Source organism: Onychomys torridus, chromosome 19 (assembly GCF_903995425.1).
Source record: "Onychomys torridus chromosome 19, mOncTor1.1, whole genome shotgun sequence".
NCBI lineage: Eukaryota > Metazoa > Chordata > Mammalia > Rodentia > Cricetidae > Onychomys > Onychomys torridus.
Window position 1 is genome coordinate 5,954,466 of NC_050461.1, and position 21,214 is coordinate 5,975,679.

Below are 21,214 nucleotides of genomic sequence, written 5' to 3' on the forward strand. Positions count from 1 at the left end.
TGTGATGAAGTCAGAGTAGCTGGTGCATATTGGATGTGTGTGTTGGTGTTCTGTGTGTCCCTCCATAGCTGAGGTCACCCGGTCAATGCCTAATGCATTCACCAGCACTTTCTTGTGTAATAAATCATCCACAATGAAGCAGGAGGGTTGCATATGCTCAAGTTGTTCTTTAATATGTCAGTTGTGTTTGAACAAGGTATATGTTCAAAACAGGCATCCTAGCATTAACTCTCAAATAACCAGCAAGTTGATATATGCAATAATTCAAATCCCTTTCCCCAGGAGGCTGGCATTTTACTGAAATTCAAATGTTGACACTATATAGACCTAGTTTCTAAATTACAAGGGCCATTTACATAATTAAAATAAGAGATGTGTACAAGTAATCCTTGAGACTCTTCTAGAATCAATCTTTTAAGTGACCACTGCCTTTAGAAAGACAGGGCCTGCCATAGGAGGAATACAATGCGTGCACAGCACAGGCAGGTAAGCTTGGCAGGGCTAAACCACACTGTGTTGTTGTCATGTTCCCCCTCATCCCGTGCCCACCCCACACCCCACACCCCACCCCCGTCATCCACACGTCCACAGCAACCAGATGAGTCATGCCTGAGAGAAATACTATCGTAAAGACTCCCCTTTGCTCACAGACTCAAGTTTAGAGACAAGTTGTGCAAAACTGAAAAATTCACTATTTCATTAAAGTATTTATTAAACAATTAAACAATAACCAGCACTATTATCCTTTTATTAATCTGGTCTATGAAAACATGTCAGCAACATGACCTCCTTCCTCGCCATGTTGACAATGCCTCACATATTATGTCTACTCAAAATACTTGCTATGATAACCTGTAGGTTTAAACAGTGTTTTAAGGCCCCAGTTCCACAATCTTTTTTAATATTTAAAAACAAACTTTTAAATTGTTTCTTCTGTGACGACATCCATGTATATGTATCTAGTGCATTCTGCTTACTCTCCCCCACACTCTCTTATCTGCCTCTCATCCTGATTAGTCCCTGCCCCAGCCCCTTTCCAATATTCAGGACTTTTGGTTTGGTTTAGTGATCACCGAGTTTAACCAAGGCCACCTGTTTGGAATGATCTTTGGAGCCTGGTAAGTCCCTAAGGAGGTACACAACTGAACTCAGTGACTCACCCTCCTGGAATTCATCAGCAGCCAAAAGCTGAGCATGATGGGTAGGGGAAATACATGACCCTTATTCCTGTAACTCTTCCCCAGTTTTACAGAATCCCAGTCCTTCTACTACCATATTTTCTGAAATTAACTTTCAAATTAGAGTTATTGAGGGGAGTTAGACTCTGGGCCAGATGAATGTGACTGTTGCTGAACCTCATCCAACTTGGAAAGGGTATTTTTCTTAGTTAAATATCAGCCAGAATAAATAAAACATAAATCTTCCATTAATTTAAACTTACGTTGCTGACATATGTTTATAGGTCAGCAAATGAGTTGATTTTCCTCTTTTTCTCTTGGTATATGTGTGTGTGAGGTATATGTTATGTGTGCTCATGTGTATTTGTTTGTGTGAATATGCACATAGAGGCTGACATTGGGAGTCTTCTGCAACTGCTGGTCACCTTCTTTCTATTCATTTTATTTTATGTGTATGAATGTTTTGTTCACATGTGCCTGGTGCCCAAGGAGGCAGGAGGATGTTGGATCCCTTGGAACTGTAGTTATGGGTGCATGGGAGCTGCCATGTGAGTTAGGAATCCAGTCTGGGGCTTCTGCAAGAACAAGTATTCTTAAGCCATCTCCCAGCCCCTTTACTGTGTTTTGTTTCTGTTTGTTTGTGATGGAGCCTCACTATGTAGCCCTGGGTGGCTTGGAACTCCCCTTATAGACCAGACAGGCCTCAAACTCAGAGATCTTCCTGCTTTCTTCCTCCAAAGTGCCAGGGTTAAAGGCGTGCACACCACACTGGCCCTATAGCTCACTAATTCAGCTTGACCGGCTGGTCATTGGGCTTCAGGGATCCACCCTTCTCCAGTTCACCAGCACCAGGATCACGGAGACACATAACTGTGCCCAGCTTTCTCAGTGAGTCCTGGGCATCTAAAATTGGTTCTCACATTGTGACAACAACATTTTAGCCCCTGAACCATCTCCCCATCTCCTCCACAAAGTTTCAGATGAATATTAATTAGTACTTAGCAGTGAAGTATTTCTTTTATTAGACTTTTGGTTACACAGAAACCGATTCCTGGTGTTGGCTGACATTTATATGAAAATGACATCCTCCCCTTTTTCAGTGAGTCTAAGGTTGTAATCGAAGGCGGGCAGCAGGACACAGGAGATAGATACAAAAGGACCTGGGCACTAGTCCCCACTCTGTCAAGTCTTTTCTCTGGCCTCAGCGGGCTCCTTGAATTGAGGACTGGTTAGTTTTTCCGAGTGCAGTCTCACTGGGTACACAACCCACACTTGAGGGACCCCTGCTCAGCAGTACATGGCCAGTGTGAACTCGGGGTATTTGGGAATTGTTTTGTGTGTCTCGTATGCTTTGTTTGGACATTTTTTGTTCTTACAGATCTTTGCTTATATATTATGGCTTCTGATTTTATTTTTTGGGTTTTCTGTGTGTGGCTGTGTGTGTTGGTGTCCTTATATGTTTCTTGTGTTTTTTTCTTTGGCTCTTTTTTTCCTGTTTGTTCGTTTTGTCCTATTCTGGTTTGTCTTTATTTGACCTTATCTTAGTTTATTGTTATTATTATTTTAGATGCCTGTTTGTATTCTAATAAGAGAGAGAAAGAAAGGGGTGTGTGACTTTTGAGAAAGTAGGGAGGAGCTGGGAGGGGATGGAGTAGGGGAAACAGTGATCAGAATATATTGTATGAAAAATTATTTTTAATGAAAATGATTGAAAAAATGAGGGTTAATATGTATACTCATCAGGGGATATACTCACTGGTTTCTTCAGCAGCTGTACAGCCAATGTACATGAGTGAATCTGGGAATGTGAGGAGAGCCCTTGGCCTGCACACACCACATCCACAGGGCACCCTCCTTAGCTCCAGCTGACGGCTGAGGGAACCTAGTGCTGGCATATCACTGTTTGATCAAAAGCAGCCAGAAATCCAGATTCTGTGAGAACTCCACTGACACTGAAATGCTAGTGAAGTGATATTTTTATAAATCCTGTCATATCAAGAGACAATGCTGAAAAGGTGTAACACTAAAGGCCAGATCCGGCCAGTCTTCCGCCTCACAGCTTAGAGCTGCACAGGGTCCCTGTCAGGTTGAATGAGTCCAGACCAGAATGGCTACATTTATATCTTTTTATAGTTAGCTTTCTTATTTCCCAAGAAGAATTCTTTGGCAGGAATGACTTTGACAAGGAAATCAGAATTTTCATACTAACCCCTCCTTGCCTATGTGACTAAGAACTGGCGAAAGACAGCCCCACCTGTTAGTGCTAAGTTAGTTGCTAAGATTGCATTTCAACTTTAAAATGAACACAAATGACAGAAACAAAGCTTAGATTCTATAAGATAAAAGCTGAAAGTATTTTATTTCTTTTTTTCTATAGAAACCCAATTTCCGTTTGTAACAGAAGAAGGGCACCATCACTCATGTACTGTGGTTTCCAGAACAATTATAACATAATATAACATAACAAACACAACACAGCAAACACAATATAACACAACATAATGAACACAACATAACAAACAAACATAACATAACATAACATAACATAACACAACATAACATAACATAACATAACATAACACAACACAGCAAACATAACATAACAAACACAACATACAGACATTGGACCTTGAGTTTTACATCATCCTCTCCTGAGTGGAGACTGAAGTAAGTAGTGACATCTGACATCTGACATGAAGAACTCTATGCCAGAATCTTTTAGCTGTAAGAACACTGTGGGAAAGAGGGAGGAGCAGCTATTTTCCTTGGTACCAAACAAAGAAGTGACTTGGCCATGTCAGCATCCTAACATCCTCATTCATGACCTGTTGTTGCATCTTTTATGTTACACTTTATTTGGGGTTTGACGCACGTGCTACAGCAGGTGTGTGAGGTCAGAGAACAATTTGAGCAGTCTGTTCTCTCCTTGCAGCCCTGGCCTGACACCTGGGGACCGAACTCAGATCATCATGCTTGGCAATAAGCTTTACCCACGGAACCATCTCTCCAGACCGACTGTTTTTGCCGTGCTTCATTTTCATTTCTGAATGAGTTACATTTTTAAATCATTCAGACAATCATAGGGAACATAGAAGAGAACAAGAAAAAATTAAATAGCATAACTGATATGGAAGGCAAAGTTAAGATGCTGTAAGAATTACTCATGTCCAAAGTAAAGAATTACAAAATGCAGGGAAATATATTAATAACAATAAGACCACCCAAGATTAAGAACAATAAGTTATTCCAATAAAGAGAACACAACAAGTTCCGTGAGAAAGTGATACAGATATGAACCATGACATAGTCCAGCTGAACTACTTACTCAACCTCAAGAACAGAAAGGAAACACCAGGATTCTAGGCAGAAAAAGCAGGTCACTTGCACTGGGGATGCTGACTTTGGACTTCCAGCACATAACTTGCTTTGTAACAGCAGGGAGACACACACACACAGTCTGCTCTGGAGATGTGTTTCCTTCTTAACTGGGAAGGACCTGTTACCACTCCAGACATTAAAACAGTCATCTCCCTTTCCTGCTTTCTTCTCCCCTCCCCCTCTGCTTTGCTATAGCTCAATGTGGCCTCAAGTTCATGATCCTCCTCAGCCTCCTAGGTCCTGCAATTACAGGAACACACAACCAGACATGCCCACCTCAATACTGATGCCAAGTTCTAAAACACTGGTCTTTTCTTATGTTGAAATATCACTTTTTTTTTTTTTTTTTAAGAAAAGCATGTCTTAGTTAGTGCTCTATTGTTGTAAAGAGACACCATGACCACAACAACTCTCATAAAGGAAAACATTTCACTGGGGCTGGCTTCAGAGGTTCAGTCCATTTGTCATCATGGTGGGAAGCACGGCAGCACCCAGGCAGACATAGTGCTGGAGAGGAGTTGAGAGTTCTATGTCTGGACCGACCGGCAGGCAGCAGGAAGAGAGAATCACTGGGCCTGGCTTGAGCTGCTGAAATCTCAAAGCCCACCCCCAATGACACACTTCCTCCAACAAGGCCACACCTCCTAATAGTGCCACTCCCTAGGGGCCTGTGGGGGCCATTTTCTTTCCAAGCACTTCTATTATTAACTTATGAGAAGGATAATTTTAGACAAGTTGGCAGGGTTGAGGCAAAGAGACTCAGTCAATCTGGCAGCACTGAAAACAGAAGGGACTCAGAGGACGCCCCCAAGACTCAGCCATCAACCTTTAAAACGCCCAACAGGAAAACAAAACAAAAACCCTCCATCCTGGCTCCAATGAGGCCTCTGCCGTTTTCATGGAGGTGTGAGCTGGCTGCCTATGGATAGCTGAAACTCAGCTGCTTGTGACTGGTTGAAACCTGGCCATTTGTTACAGAAATTATTCTTGTAAATTAGGTTTCCATTTGACTGACTTTGATGTTAGGCTGAGTTTGTTATAATAGAATCAAAGCAGGGCATCAGGACTCAGACTAGTAGCCTCATGTTTGTTTAGAAACACTATTTTTTAAATTAAAAGTGTTTTTGTCTTCTATGAATGCAATTTGTATAAATGCACTGAAAGACTCAGAGGATACCTTTCACTCCATGGTAACGATGCAGATTCCGCATGACAGGACACCTTTCCTTTTATGATGCTGTACTCTGTATTCTTTATATAATGTAGAAAACTGTAAGGTGATTTTACATTAAAAAAAAAAAAAAAACGCTCAGGACCTGAAGAGATGGCTCAGCAGTTAAGAGCACTTGCTGCTCTTTCAGAGAACCCAGTTCGGTTCCCAGCACCCACATAGTGGTTCACAACTTCAGTTCCAGAGGACCTGGTGTGCTTTTCTGACCTCCACGGGCACCAAGCTTGCATGTGGTTCACATATATACAAGCAGGCAAAATCCTCATACACTATATGAAATATAAAACCAATTTAAAAGATTTTAAAGATAGTAAATTGCATTAACACAGCAATCAGACTAAAAAAAAAAGTCAGTGCTATCATATTTTCTTTAGATCTTTCCATCATTAAATCCACAAAACACTGAAGATCACCAGGGGCATTTACTCTGCAGATTCCCTGTATATAAGGAATGTTAATCTACACTCAAATACCTGAAATACATTTTTAAATCCCTATATTATTTGAAATGAAATGCTGAGTTAGTAAATGCCTCATTTTTTCCAATTCAATTTTTTGATAAATAATTTTTAAATTTTGTGTTTGTTTAATGTATGTATGTGTGTGTTTGTCCAAGTGTGCATACGTGTGTATGCACGTAGATATTAGAGCCCCATAGCAACTGTCTTCCTCCACTGTTCTCCACCCTAGCTTTTAAAACATGATCTGACACTGAACCTGGAGCTCACTCTGGGCTGCCCAGAAGCTCGGGAACCTGCCTGTCCCATTAATGCTCACTGTAGGGCTACAGATGGTCCCTTCACAGACTGGGGACCTGAGCTCAAGTCCTCATCCTTACACGGCAAGAGCTTAACTAACGGAGCTAGTTAATCTCCAGCTCCCGGATGAATAATTTTATACAGATAAAATAGGGGCTGAGGTGGTAGAGAGCTTGCCTAGAATGTTGAAGGACCTGGGTTCGGTTCCCAGCACCAGAGGGAAAAACAGAGAAAACAGATGTATCAAACACACAGAGCCATTACCCAGATCCAACAAATACCAAGATCTCCACAACAAAGTTGTGAAAAAGCAACACTGAACTCATTATTTAGCCTGCATTTCCTTCTGTCTGAGACAAACACCTTCTTCCGGGGTGGGGGAGGTGGGGGGTGTCAGATCTCAAGCAGCAGCCTCCCCAAGCAGCAGCAGCAGCAGCAGCAGCAGCAGTTCTACTATCTAAGTATTCCTACAATCCCGGGTCCCTTGTCTAGAACACTCAAGACTACAAGGATTTCAAAAGAAGTGTTTGCGCTCCTTCTATGTAGCTGCGATGGAAATAACGTGAGAGAACCACCTGAAGGAGAAACAATGTATCAGGTTCATGTTTCCAGAACTGTTAGGCCACGACAGGGGGTGTGGCAAAGCAGTTTGTGTCCTGGTGAGGAGCGTGCTAAGGAAGGGGAATACAGGAAGAGGCCAGGACAAGATACAGCCGCTATGGACACACCACCAGTGATACTTCCTCCCGCTAGGCTCATCTGCTACCATTCACCACCTCCCAATAATGGCAACAGTGAACCCATCCAGGAATGAGCTCATCGATTCATCAGGTCAGAGCCTCAAGATCCAGCTGCCTCAGGGAATTCCATCAAAGGACATGCGCAGAGGTGAGCTTTTTCCTGCCCTTTCCCATTGCAGTCAACTTGACAAAATTAACTCTTCTGTTTGGATTTCAGAGTATCTCCTAAACACTCAGGGTGGGGGTGTCACTCACCACACCCCATTCCTTGGTAGTCCTATCCTGGCCACTTTCAGTGTGACAGACTCTTGGAGCTTATCTCTGTTAGGAACAGAAAGTGAGAAGTCAGCCATCACTGTAGGTTTGTGTGAATTAATCCTGGAATCTCCGCCCTGGAGGAGGAGCCTACATAGTTATACTGCAAGTGATTTAACCTGTCAACTCTCGACAATAACTTTTACTTTAATACATTTTCTATACCTAGATAAAAAAGGAGAATGAAGTCCCTTTCCTTAAAAAAAAAAAAAAAAAAAAAAATGTAATTAGTGACTCAATATGCTCCTTTATTCCAGAGGTAAAGTTAAACTCTGTATCACTCACAACCCTTAGCCGACCAGTACAGTTACAAAAAAAAGCTACCTCAATTGCAGTTTGCAGGCTTGCATACCCATCACATTTTCCAGAACAGTTTTGAAATTTCCTTTGTTGTGTACTTGTCCTGCACTGTGGCAAACACTTCCTAACGCTCATGGTCTGCACTGCCGACTTTCAGAAAGTGCAGGCACGGATGCTGTGGCTGTCTACCTTGTTAGTCAGGCAATGTGCACTCTGGGATCTCTGCTTCTTGAGACTTCTTTGTATTCAACAGCACAGACTGAAACAATTCTCAAGCACAGGCCACACAATGATTCAGCTATTTTGAGAGACTAATTGGATTAATAAGTTTAACTAGGCATTAACAAATACCTCCCATTTAACTATAAAGTTTTGACAACAAATAATACCTTACTGTAGATTTCAATTTGGATTTGTTTACCAAACTCTTGAAGACCACACTCAGATTTTTCAGGACAGAAGAACCTCGGATTATTTGGGAACTGGAATCGACTAATCAACACTTTATTTTGCAGATCGGGAAGCTGAGATCCAATTTTTTGCTTCTGTAGCTCTGGTTTGTTTTTTGTTTTGTTTCACTTCTACAGAGGACAATGCCAAGTTACTGTACTGGCACGGAATGAGTGTTTTCATGCAATAGACTTTAGAATTAAAAATGAACAGGGGAGCAAAATAGCCACTAAACCCAACACCAATGTTTTTCATGGTTGTCATGAAGTTTAATTGAACTTTGCAGGCGCGCAATTCAAGAGAACTTAGTACACAGAAGAAACACCCGGGAGGTGGGTAGTTTCGTTTTGTTTTGATTCAATATTCCTTTAAACGTGGGATTCTACATCTACTTTCAGCAATTTATTAAATTTTATCTTCTCGGTACTTACAAACAGGGTTTTGTTTTGTTTTTACTTTTTCCAAATGTTACCTGGCTAAAACTTTCCCCCTCGGTCCTTGCACTGCATTTTGATACAGTGCCTTTGCTCTTTTCCTAAAATAAAGTCTCTCAAAACTAAACCGCTGTAACCGACCTTGGCGAGGACATCTGGGGCTTATAAATTTCCTTCTTTCTCTGGCAAGGGGATCTTCAAGTACAGAGATCAGGTCAGAGCCCAGCTGCCCCAGACACTAACTGCATAGACGCCAGTGGGGCCTTTACTCCGGGGAAAGTCAAGTGCGGCGGGCCACGACGCGCCCACGGTGAAACCCTCGCCTGCTAGGACCCCGAAATCTTTGCCTTTGGGCGCCAGGTGTCTAGGGCCCCGCGAGGGACCTGGAGCGTGGGGCTAGCGGCTTGAGGGGCGGATCGCTCGCTCCCCTGCGGACCCCGGCGGGAGCTGCGAGCTGCGGGGCGCGCAGCCGGCTCCAGGGCGCGCGCAGAGGGGACGCGCACCGGGGATCTCTCCCTGCTCCGGTTCCCCGCAGCCCCGCAAAGTTCCCCCACCTCTCGGCTTACCTTCCCGAGCCTCGCGCGGCTCCCAACGGTGCCCGCAGAACTTTCCGGCAGAGCGCGCAGGGCCAGGCGGCTCTGAGGGCCCGAAGCCCGAGCGCGACCCGGACACGCCTCGCTGCCCGCCCGCCTGTGCCTGGGTCCCCGACGCGTCCTCCCGCGCCTGCCCGTGTCGGGCGCAGCCGATCGAAGCCGCTCCCAGCGGCGGGGACGGGCTCGGGCGCGCGCTCCGAGGCACGCGGGCAGAGCGGGCGCCACCAGCGTGGAGGACTCCCAGGCCCGAAGTTGGCAAAGACGCACTCAGGGTACCCACCCGCCTTCGGCCCAGACGCCGGATCAACCGAGGTAGAGAGAGAGTTACGGACCTGAGCATCAGCACGAAAAGCTACCATTCACCTTATCACCACGCTGCACCCCGCCAAAGAGAAGAGAAATCACCAGAGGGGAGCGGGATATGTAAGAGTACAGGACAGAGAAAGGGCAGTGTTTATTCGTGGATAAAAAGGTTAAAAAACAAAAGATACAGGATATAGATCGTCACAAAAGAAAGTTAAAACACAAATGCCACACGAGCTCAAACAATAGGCAAATGTGCATTTAAAAGTAATTGCCACGTGCATTTTTGCCTCTATGAAGTTTGTGTTTTGTTTGGGTGACCAAACCACGTGGTGATTGTGACATGAATAACACGTTAGTACGACCACTAGTGCAAACACCACCACTATGTAGTGGTAAGACTTTCAATTTCCATAGAAGGAGATTTTGTGCCCTGAAGCCTTCATTTCCCCATTTTCCACTCTCCCGGGCCCTGGCCACCACCAATCTTCTGAACATTTCATATGAATGGCTCATACGGTATGTGCCACTGTGTATCGGTTCCTTTCACTGACATGAACCTCTAAAACCTTTCATTTATTATAGCTGAGTAACATTCTATTTCATAGGTGGCTCAAACTCTGTTAGTCCACTTAGTGGACATTTGAACCCACCTACTTTTATTGAATACCAGTGTTCAATGCTTTGGGTAGACACTTAGGAAAGGAATGGCTGGGCGAGTGGAGACCTATGTTTGACTGTTTTGGACACACAGTCTGTTCTATAGCAGCTTACCGTTTCACACTCCATCTCTGACCTCACTTACAGTCCCTTTTAAAAGCATAAAAGCTGTCCTAGCAGATATGAATGGGTGGTATTATGATTTGCATCTCTGTAATTAATCATTATGTGATATGCTTTCATATGCTAAATTGGGATTTTTGTATGTTTTCTCTGCAGAAATGACTATTCAAGCCCTTTGCTGTTTTTCATTTGCTTGCTTATTAATGTTGGGTTGTAAGATATCTATCTTTATGTGCCAGCAGTGGTGGCACACACCTTTAATCCCAGCACTCAGGAGGTGGAGGCAGGCAGATCTCTGAGTTTGAGGCCAGCCTGGTCTACAGAGTGAGTTCCAGGACAGCCAGGGCTGCACAGGGAAACCCTGTCTCTTGGTGGGGGGGGATATCTTTACATACTTTGGACAGCAGATTATCTTTGTTTTCAAATATTTTCTTCATTCTGTGTCTTGTTTTCATTTTTTATAGTGTTGTTAGATACATGAAAGTTTTAAATTTTACTGAAATTTGACTTATCTAGGCTTCTTTCCATGCTTTTTTCTTTTATTCTTTTGAGTCATATCTAAGAATTTATTATAAAGTCTAATGTAATAAAGATTTGCCCCTATGTTTTGTTTTAAGAGTTTTGAGATTTGTGGTTTCAACCTTATGTTCAGGTTTTGGTCTGTATTAACTTTGTTTTTGATGGCACACACACAGGAGGGTGCCGCACTAGTGAGCGACAGCGTGCCTCCTGCCTCAGGTTTTGTGAGGCCGGCAGCCACTTTCACCCTTTAAGGCAGACCTCCGTGGTCCCAGAGTTGTGTTTGAACAGCCTGTTCCTCCTGAGCTGTAGGCCACTTTTATTGACGTCAGTGATGAATCAGGACGGTCAGCCTTACTGTATCTGATCCAGATGTGGACCTTTACAGCAGTGCCACACTGTTTTGATTGTAGGTGCTTTTGGTTTTTTGTTTTTGTTTTTGTTTTTGTAATATTTTAAACCAAGGATTGTGAGCCTCACCGTTCTGTGTTTTCTCTTTTGTTTTTCATCTCTGCAAAATGGCTGTTGGGATTTTGAAGGGGATTATGATATAGTGGTGTTGTCATCTTTTTTTGTGGTGGGGGTAAAGGGTTTATTTGGGTTGTAGGTTATAGTTGGTCATCTGGGGAAGCCGAGTCAGGAACTGAAGCAGAGATCATGAGGAGACGCTGCTTCTGGCTGCTCCCAGGCTCATGTGCTAGCTTTCTCATACAGCCCAGACCTGCCCACCCAGGGAAGACACCTTCATGACAGTGAGTCTTCTAATACACGCACGAACATGGGTGGCTTCCCCCTTCTTTGGGTCATTTGTGGTTCCTTTCTGCGTCGTTCCATAGTTTTCAGCTTATGAATCTTGTGCTTAGGCAAATTTACTCCTCAGGGTTAACTTTTGTTCACCTCGGCTATCCTTTGTGTTGTTGGTTGTTCTTACTCTTTGCTCATTGTTCTTTTGGGGGCCTGCCATCCAGCTCCCAAATAAACACATGGAGGTGTATTCTTTCTTATAAATGCACAGCATGGCTTGGCTTGTTTCTTGCCAGCTTTTCTTAACTTAAATTATCCCATCTACCTTTTCCCTCTGGGATTTTTCCTTTTCTTACTTCTGTAATCTTCTGTGGCTGGCTGTGTGGCTGGGTGGCTTGTCCCTGGTGTCCTCCTCCTTTCTCATTCCTTGATCTCGCTTCTCTCTTCTTCCCCTTCTAGTTATTCTCTCTGTCTGCCAGCCCTGCCTGTCCTTTCTCCTGCCTTGCTATTGGCCATTCAGCTCTTTATTAGACCATTCAGGTATTTTAGACAAAGTAACACAGCTTCACAGAGTTAAACAAATGCAACATAAAAGAATTCAAAACATCTTTGCATCATTAAACAAATGTTCCATAGCATAAACAAATGTAACACATCTTAAAATAATATTTCACAACACCTTTGTCCTTTCCGTTACTTTTTCAATTTTGTTTTAGAAGCTAACCATTTTCCATGTAAATGCCAAGTATGCTACCAAGTGCAGCATCACTACAAGGACAGCTCATCTTTATTGATCCAGATGTGGACCTTTACAGCAGTGCCACACTATTTTGATTGTAGGTGCTTTTGGTTTTTTGTTTTTGTTTTTGTTTTTGTTTTTGTAATATTTTAAACCAAGGATTGTGAGCCTCACCGTTCTGTGTTTTCTCTTTTGTTTTTCATCTCTGCAAAATGCTCAGAATTGCAGTGTAGAAGAGCCTCCTGCTTGTCTGTCCCCAGCTCAGGATTGCAGTGCAGGAGAGCGGCCCACTTGTCTGTCTCGGGCAGCAGCTGAGAACCCAGAGTCATTCCTGCTGCTCTCTGAAGCATGTTTTGTTTCTACACTGTTCATTTGGCTGTCCCTCCCCCACCATTGGTTTCCCACTGCCTTTAAAAACACCTTATTATGTTTTTGTGTTTATGGATGTTATGCCTGTATGTATCTGTACACTGCATTTCTTCCTGGTGCAGATAGGGGTCAGAGAGGGCATCTGATACCCTGGAATCTGAGTTACAGATGGTTGTAAGCCATCGTGTGGCTGCTGGGAATTGAACACACCCCCCCCCACCCCCCCCCCCCCCCCCCATCCTCTGTAAGAGCAGCCATCTCTCCAGAGCTTCCCACTGCTTTTGGAGATTGTTGTGTCTCATCCTGTCCTTTGAGAGGACTGAGAACTCCCAGCTCTCACCTGAAGTCACACCCAAGGGAAGATGTCTTCACCTCTCTCGCTCCCTCAGCCCTTAGCTTTTCCCTTTAACAGCAGGCACACTGCTGGGAGTTGGCTAGGCATTCGAAATGTATAGGAGATTGAAGAATTCAGGGTTGTAGGGGATTTTATGTGCCTATGATTGGTTTTGAATTTTACTGCTTTATAACATCTATCTTAAGGTGATGGCTGAAAGATGGACCCAGAACTTTAGAGCATCCCAGTGAATTCCAGAATGTTCATTCATGCTTCATCCCATCTTATGGCTTCATGCTATCTGACACAAGTGGAAAAACAGATTTAAATTAGAGAACTTGAACTAGCACATATGTAGTGGGTGCTATTATTCAGCTGTATACCGAATTTCTTGAACTTTGGTCTTATTTATCTCAAAATTTATGTAAAATGAATGATTGCATAATTGTGATGTAAAAATATAGGTATATGTGTAATGTGGGGATTTGAGCTGGAAGTACTTCCCCTACTGAGGCTTCTGGTAACTGCCATGCCTACCTATGATCTACTGCTGGGGCGGGGCGAAGACGGGAACCGTTATGACCCAAGATCCAGATGTGCTGGGTCTCTTGGTTCCTTGCGATTGTGGATGCTGGATGGCAGACCAAGTCAGAGTTCTTCAGAGAACCCTGCTGGACTGCACCTCACCTCTCCCGGATCCTGTAACCAACCCCTTTACTGATTGTAAGTTACCCCAAAATAAACCTCCTTTTTAACTGTGGAGTTGCCTGGTAATCCCCACATATACCTATATTTTTACATCACAATTATCCAATCATTCATTTTACATAAATTTTGAGATTAAATAAGACCAAAGTTCAAGAAATTCAGTATACAGCTGAATAATAGTTCTTTCTTAAAATGGTAAATACAATAGATTGATATAAAATAGTTACTGATAGACAATATCATTGTGGGGAGAATGGATGGCAGATAACACTGGTCTTTGAGAATGCCAACAAGAATTGAATATGAAAGGTTCTTATTCTACCTGAGCAAATATAAAATTGATTGTAAAGTAAAGAAGCTTTCAATTGTCAGTACAAAGTACGCTATGAATGAAGCATAACCATAAAGAAATTTATTCAGAAGTTCACTTCTGGTGCATTTAAACTATGGTATGAAAATGTCTTATGAGTACACATTTAAACACATTTTAATTTTTGTAGATTTATTTGCTTTATTTGTTTGAGTGTTTGCTTGTGCACCACATGTGTGCCTGGTGGGCATTGAGGTCAGAAAAGGTTATTGGATTCCCTGGAATCAGAATTATAGCTTGTTGTGAGCTGCCATATGGGTGCTGGGGATCGAACCCTGGTCCTCTGCAACAGTAACAAGTATTCCTAACCACAGAGCAAGTCACCAGCCCCTTAAACTCTATTTATATAATGTTGTAACCACCCAAAAAACACATTCTGTGCCATCTTATTAAGAGGGTTACATAAGTAGTTTGCAACTTGAACACAATCTTAATGCTATATTAAGTAATCGTTCTTTCAAAAAAAGAAAAAATAAGTGGAGAAATAACTACCATGGGACAAGCTTTTCTTTAACCTACATCAAAGAAGTTCTTAGGAAAAAATGTAAAGGCTCACTATAATCGATCATAGTCAGCCAGCATTTGTGAAGAGGCTTCACTGTGCTCCACAGCAAAACCTCAACTACAACCTGTCTCTGAGGCCCTCTGAGAGGTGGCTCCAGCATTCATGGCTCCGGGGAAGATTTGGGGGGTCTCTGCCCTGGCTCACAGGAAAATGTGCTATTCCCCAAGCCTCAGTGTCACTCTGCCATTGCGTCTTCATGCCACCAGCACATGTTTGGAAGCTCACCACACAATACAAGTGTAAGGAAAACAGATTCAAGAAAGAGCACATTAGCCTTAGATCTACTGGACATCTCAAACATTCAGACCCATTTCCTAAGTGATGATATAGCTATTTCTACACAGGGGAAGAGTGAACACAAAGTGTCTCGTTGTTGTGGAATAATCACTGTGGACACTGAATATGTGTCACTCAGATTGGTTTAATAAAAAGCTGAATGGCCAACAGCTGGGCAGGATTCTCAAGGCAGAGAGAATGCTGGGAAGAAGAAGGGCAAGGTCTAAGGAGATATTGGGACACAGAACAATCAGCATGGACAATATGTAGATGAGGTGAACGAGCCTGGGGCAGCACATAAATCATTAGAAATGGGTTAATTGAAGTTATAAGAGCTAGTTAGAAACAAGCCTAAGCTATCGGCTGAGCTTTCATAATTAATAAAAAGTCTCTGTGTGGTTATTTGGGAGTTGGCTGGCAGGACAGAAAAATATTCCTACATCTTATTTTCTGTCTTACAGAGAAGTTGGAATCAGGATATAATGAAAAGACCTAAAATATGCAAACATAGCTCATAAGAGTAAGCCTTTTTAGTAAGACCTATTGCTAATATTTCTGATAGAAAATATGTTTTCAAATTCAGTGCCTTGAAGGACTTTTAAATCATAAATTATCTATATTCAGAGAGGAGAATTAATGGGAAGTTAGTGATAATCAAGAAATGTAAAGTTTCTGGAAAATTGAAAAATATACCAATTAGGTGAAGAGAAATCATGAAGATGAAAACATGGATTTTCCATATGGATTTCACAATTTCTATTGATTATTGTTCAATATTACACTATATTTTAAATGAAATTCTGTTAAGAACTGTAGTTAAAAGAAACTTATTTTTCAGACACGTTCGCCTTTTTAAAATTATGCTTTCAAAAATCTCAGCAAAGTGTTTGTGTCTGCGTCATCTTTAATAGACAGGAGCCTGCTGCCGCAGAGAGTCAGTAGACCAGGAGTGGCCAAGGTGAGGCTCTCACTAGTCCAGGGATGGTGCTGTCCATTCTACCTTGGGCCTGGTGTGGCCTCCATTATCAGATTTTCAGACTAGTGCAAGCTAGAGGCTGATCACTAGAGTTAATCTGCACTGCTTTTCCACAGGGCTTAAGGTCAGCCCCCACTTTCAGGCTATAATTCAGATAATTTAGGTGTTAAGTATCATTCCATGTTTTAGGTTTTCTTAAAGGAAAGAGAAGAAAGTCTGTGACTCCTTGAAGGTACAGCGTTCCTCTCTAGGACTGTTCAATGACATGATGCAAATTAAGTCATTGCAGTGTCTGGGACATAAGCTGTGCCACCATCGTTTTCGTTTCTATGGTTGGCACAGGTGGGCATTTTGTAGTGATATATATATGTGTATATATATGTATATATGTGTGCGTGTATATGTATGTATGTATGTATGCATATATGCATGTATGGGCTGGAGAGATTGCTTAGTAGATGAGAGCACTTGCTACTCTTGCAGAAGAACTTAGTTCCTAGCACCCCCATGAGGTGGCTCAACTCCAAGGGATCTGACACCTCTTCTGGCTTCTGCAGACACACCCCTACACACACACACACACACACACACACACACACACACACACACTACACATCCCACAAAATCCTTAAACATATATTTTTTAAAGAATATATATAATGAATGTATGATTTTTAGTAGACATGATGTTTATCTCATATTTTCTCTTTCATATATTGCCCTGTGATTTTAAAAATCAATTAAACCAAAGACTCTTTAACAAGAACAAGGTAAGCAGAGGACCTTGCCTTTAGGGTGGACCAGCTACTCTGAGAAGCTTCTCTGTGGAGAGGAGGTGGGCTACTCAGATTGTCACAGGTAGGTGACACCAGCCATCAGCACACTGGACAATCTTTCCCTCAGATCACACCAACCTACCAGGTGGGAGTCACTAAGTAATCGCCCTCCTCTTGCCCTGGGTGATAGACCTGAGCTTTTTTTATACACAGTAAGTGATGTCCTCTCTCAATGATGTCATACATGGGAAACTGATGTATAAGCTGGTGCTCTGGAGCTGCCCACTCATTGACAGTCACTTCCTGTGAATCATCTCCCTGGGTTTCCTTTCCTCATCTCGAGTCCAGAAGTCATGACTGTTTCCCCTTACAGAGGCATCCTGAGAGTCTGCGGATGGTGCAGGTCTCTCACTGTGCTACATTAGTGATGGCAGGGTAGGTTCCTAGAACTGTTAGACTGAAAGTATCTCGAGGGCATCCGCCCAGCTCCATCTTTAAGGATAACTGCTTCTTCCAGGCTACTCAACATCACTTATTTATGGCTTTAAGCCCCAGCAGTGGCAATAATGTCCTCTCCCTCTCTAAATCTTCCCCAAGTCATCTTCAGCGTGCTTCCTGGTCTTTGCTGGCCTGTCTCCAGTGCCCTCACATTATTGAAGGGGATGTACTCTAAATTCACTTTCCTCTGAGGGGCACTCAAGAGTCTCAAGCAAGGGGCGGTCTGGGTCCCTCAATGCTGTGTCATAGTGGATCTAAGTGGAGGAAACCTGTAAAGAGAAAATAAGGGCTTTGGCACTAAGGGAAGCGAAATCAACACTGTCGCTTTGTTCCCATCATTCGGGGGTAAGACAGAACGAGGACCCCATTATAAGACCATTGTGGGTAGTAACTGAGATGCTGTTTGTTTGTTTGTTAAGTGCTGGATTTATGTCATATTTATTTTTTATACAAAGGTCCTCCAATGCAAACTAGAGACTTTAATGGGTGCTCACTAGAAAAGATAGGGTATCCAGGCAGGAGAGGAAAAGAATGTAGTGGCTTGATATAAAACAGCTCTCCTGAACTGTAACTTTCCAGAGCAGTTTGACTATCTTTAATTTTTCTCTTAGATGCTGAGTTTAGATCCATGATCAGAACCAATTTCCCTGGGTAAGAGTGCACCTTAAATTTTACAATCTTAGTGGTTTATGAAACTCTTTCTAGAACTCATTAAAAAAAGAAAAAAAAAGCTAAGTGAATTTGGATACATTGCTCCCAAAGATAAATAATTCAAAATTTACAGTCTTGATTTAGAAATATCTCTTTCCTTCTCTAGAAATCTCTTTGAAGTAGAAAGTTAAAAAAAAAAAAAAAAAAGATAAAAGGTGCACACTCAGACCTGTTAGGACCAAATTTACAAAGTAAATGTATCACAAACAAGAGACAACTAAAACAAACTGTTTCCCACAAGTTAAAGCAGCAGCAGTTACCACGCTCGGAGTAGCCGGCAGCGCTGCCAGCAGGCCCCTGTGTAAAGACATTGAGCTTCCCGGGACATTGAGAGCAGTTATTGCGCCCATCTCTGTCTCCCACATAGAGAAGCCCAGGCGGGAAGGGTTGATTCCCAGCGTTTCGTAGCACACTCCTATCAGTGGATTCCAGCTCAGGTGCAAACAGGCCACATCTGTAGCTGCTGCCTGGTTTACTTCTTTTTGTGTGCTGGTTGGAGATTTCTAGACCAGCCCCCGGCTTTACCTCCGTGAGGCAATATAATATAGTAGTCAGAAGCGCATATTTTGGTATCTGAATGACTCATCATTCTGTTAACATATTTTAGTTGTTCAAAAGGGCGGTTTTATTATGACATTTACACACAATGTGCTTTGGTCATATTGACACACGCTGTGACTCTCTTCTCCCTCTCCCGGCTCCACTGTCTCTTCTCAATCTGTCTTTAATACTGGCTCCACCGCTTAACAGAGAGTCAGGGAGGACAGTCAGTTGCCGTGCCTGCTCCTTGCATCTCAAACCCTGGCTGGTGAAGAACCTGGGCTCTAGGGAGTCTGAAATAGAAATCATACTCTGTACTCAAACACTGAGTTGTTTGCTGTCTTCTGACTCACAGCCCTGTCACCGGATCCTCACACGTTCAGAAAGCTTCCTGGAGACCAGCTGTCTCAGATGCAATGTGTGGTTTTATTTTTTTAATTATTTTATAAAAACACTGTGTGTCCACAGCACATGTGTCCAGGCCAGAGGACAAGTTGAAAGCATTACTTCTTCTCTTCCACCAGTTGGTTCCTGGGGTCAAACTTGGATTGTCTGGCTTTGTGGCAAGCACCTTTACCCACTGCACCATCTCACCAGTCCGTAAGTGATATTTAAAATTTTCAGTCTATGTATGCATGAATAAGGCAGTCTGAATTATGAAGAAAACTGGTCAGTGTACTAACAGTTTGAATTATCACTAATTGAAGTGAGATAAATTCTCAGCATTTCTCCCAGTTGGGTGCATCATCTTCATTACCATCTGAAGGATTTTGAGACATAAGCAGCTAGTAGCAAGGGCTATCATTTGTTGATCAGTTACTTTACGCTACCAGGTTGTTTGATGGGAAAGTGACATACAGGCAGTCTCTAGTGACTAGGTATAGACTCCAGCACAACCTAACGCCATGGGAAGACCATTGAAGCAGGCTCGTGCTGATGCCCTGCCCAGGTCTAGCCACACTTCTCTATGGATTCCCAGGCTTTAAAGACAAGCTTGTGTTTACCGCCCCTGGCCTGTCACCTGGCAGCTGGAAGGCCAGTAGCCATCTACTCTGTTTCATTACAAAAGTTTGGGTAGTTCTCCTGAGAAGTCTGTAACCCCAGATGAACTTCTGCTCTGGCAGACTCCATGTTCTGAATCACACACACACACACACACACACACACACACACACACACACACACACACACACACGCATCTTCTGACTGGAAAAACAAGAGGCTTTTTTTAATGATTCTCTCAAACACTGATATCCAGAAAGGAAGGAAAATCGCCTGCAGTGCTTGGCAAAGGCGAACAAAAAATTAGCCCTGGTTACCTCAGCCTGTGGCTCCGAGTTCTTTCACAAGGGCAGAAATCCTTGGCTCTGTTAATCACATTTAGATGGACTATCAAGTTTTATAGAAATCCCCAGATGGTTGTTTTGTTTCTGGCGTGCTAATACATCTAATTCATCGTCAGAATGAGCAGGCTAGTCTTCCCCTGGAACCAGGCTTCCTTTGCTGAAACAACCACCCCAAGCTGTTCCTAGGTCTGGAAAGACCCCAATAGCCTGCTCTTTGCATTCTTGGTTTCTGAATTCTGTTGGCCACTGACAAGCTGTGATTGGAATAAATGTTTAACACAACAGGAAACAGAATTATGAGGCATCTCTCCCAGGTACTTACTGGCCCATCTTTCCAGGACAGTATGCTTTTCTAAATTTTCTAAACACATATGCACCACAGCATACAACATAAACATTCACGCACCATGTTAGGACTTATGAATTTTGCCTTGTGTGACATTCTGCTCTCTGACCAAGGTGGGTGACAGAGAGACAGAAATACAAAGGAGCAATCCTGTATCTGAAGAAAGACTCCCATCAGCTGGTCTTAGTCTGGACGGCTCCCTCCACTCCATCTGAGAATCGCAGCAGCAGCAGCAGCAGCAACAGCAGCAGACCAGTCGGGTGCTGTGTTTGTGGCAATTCTCTGCCAGCCCTGAGCTAACAAAGGAGACCTAGAAGCAGAGATGTCAGGGAAGGATGGCAGAGGATCAGCCCTGAAGCACCAATTCCCTATTGAACAAGGAAGGAGCCTGTCAACAGGTAGGCATCCCCTGACACACTCCCTATAAAGCATCTTGGTGGTGAGGTAAATTATGAGATGGGTCTGGTACATGAGTCTCGTGGAACTGAGAACATTGATCCAAACAGTAAATTGATTTTGTCAGTGGGGGAGAAGGAGGTCTTTCCAGCAGCTATAGTACCATTCTGAGCCACAGGGCTGAATTGGTTATTGGCTCCTCTGCACTAGGGTTTACTGATGTGTACCCTTGTGGTCCTGCAGGATAGGGAAACTTGGTCAGAGTCACAGTACAATATGAGAAGTGCAGTCACTGTAGTAGCATGGACAGATGTGGATGTAGGACCTTAAATATAGTCAAATATAAAATTCCTCCTCAGCTAGTTCTGAGTATGAAACCACATAATTCACTCATCTTATAGCATATATGAGGGCAAGAATCTACTAGACAAAGGAGGTCATAAATCTCATTAAGCCAACCCTGGACCATGTATGTAGGCTGCCTCTTCTAAGTGGCACTTAGAAATCCACCCTGTATTGGCAGCTGTTGAGTTCCATT

General features: G+C 43.0%; 1 protein-coding gene across 1 annotated transcript in view; it reads right to left on the reverse strand.

Annotated features, from left to right (window-relative positions):
* Positions 1–9,524, reverse strand: part of Popdc3 (popeye domain containing 3) — a 35,523-nt gene extending 25,999 nt beyond the window's left edge. The window contains exon 1 of the mRNA XM_036168544.1: positions 9,351–9,524. The gene's annotated coding sequence lies outside the window, so the exon portion shown is untranslated. The remainder of the gene's footprint in view (positions 1–9,350) is intronic.
* Between the last annotated feature and the right edge of the window lie 11,690 nt (positions 9,525–21,214).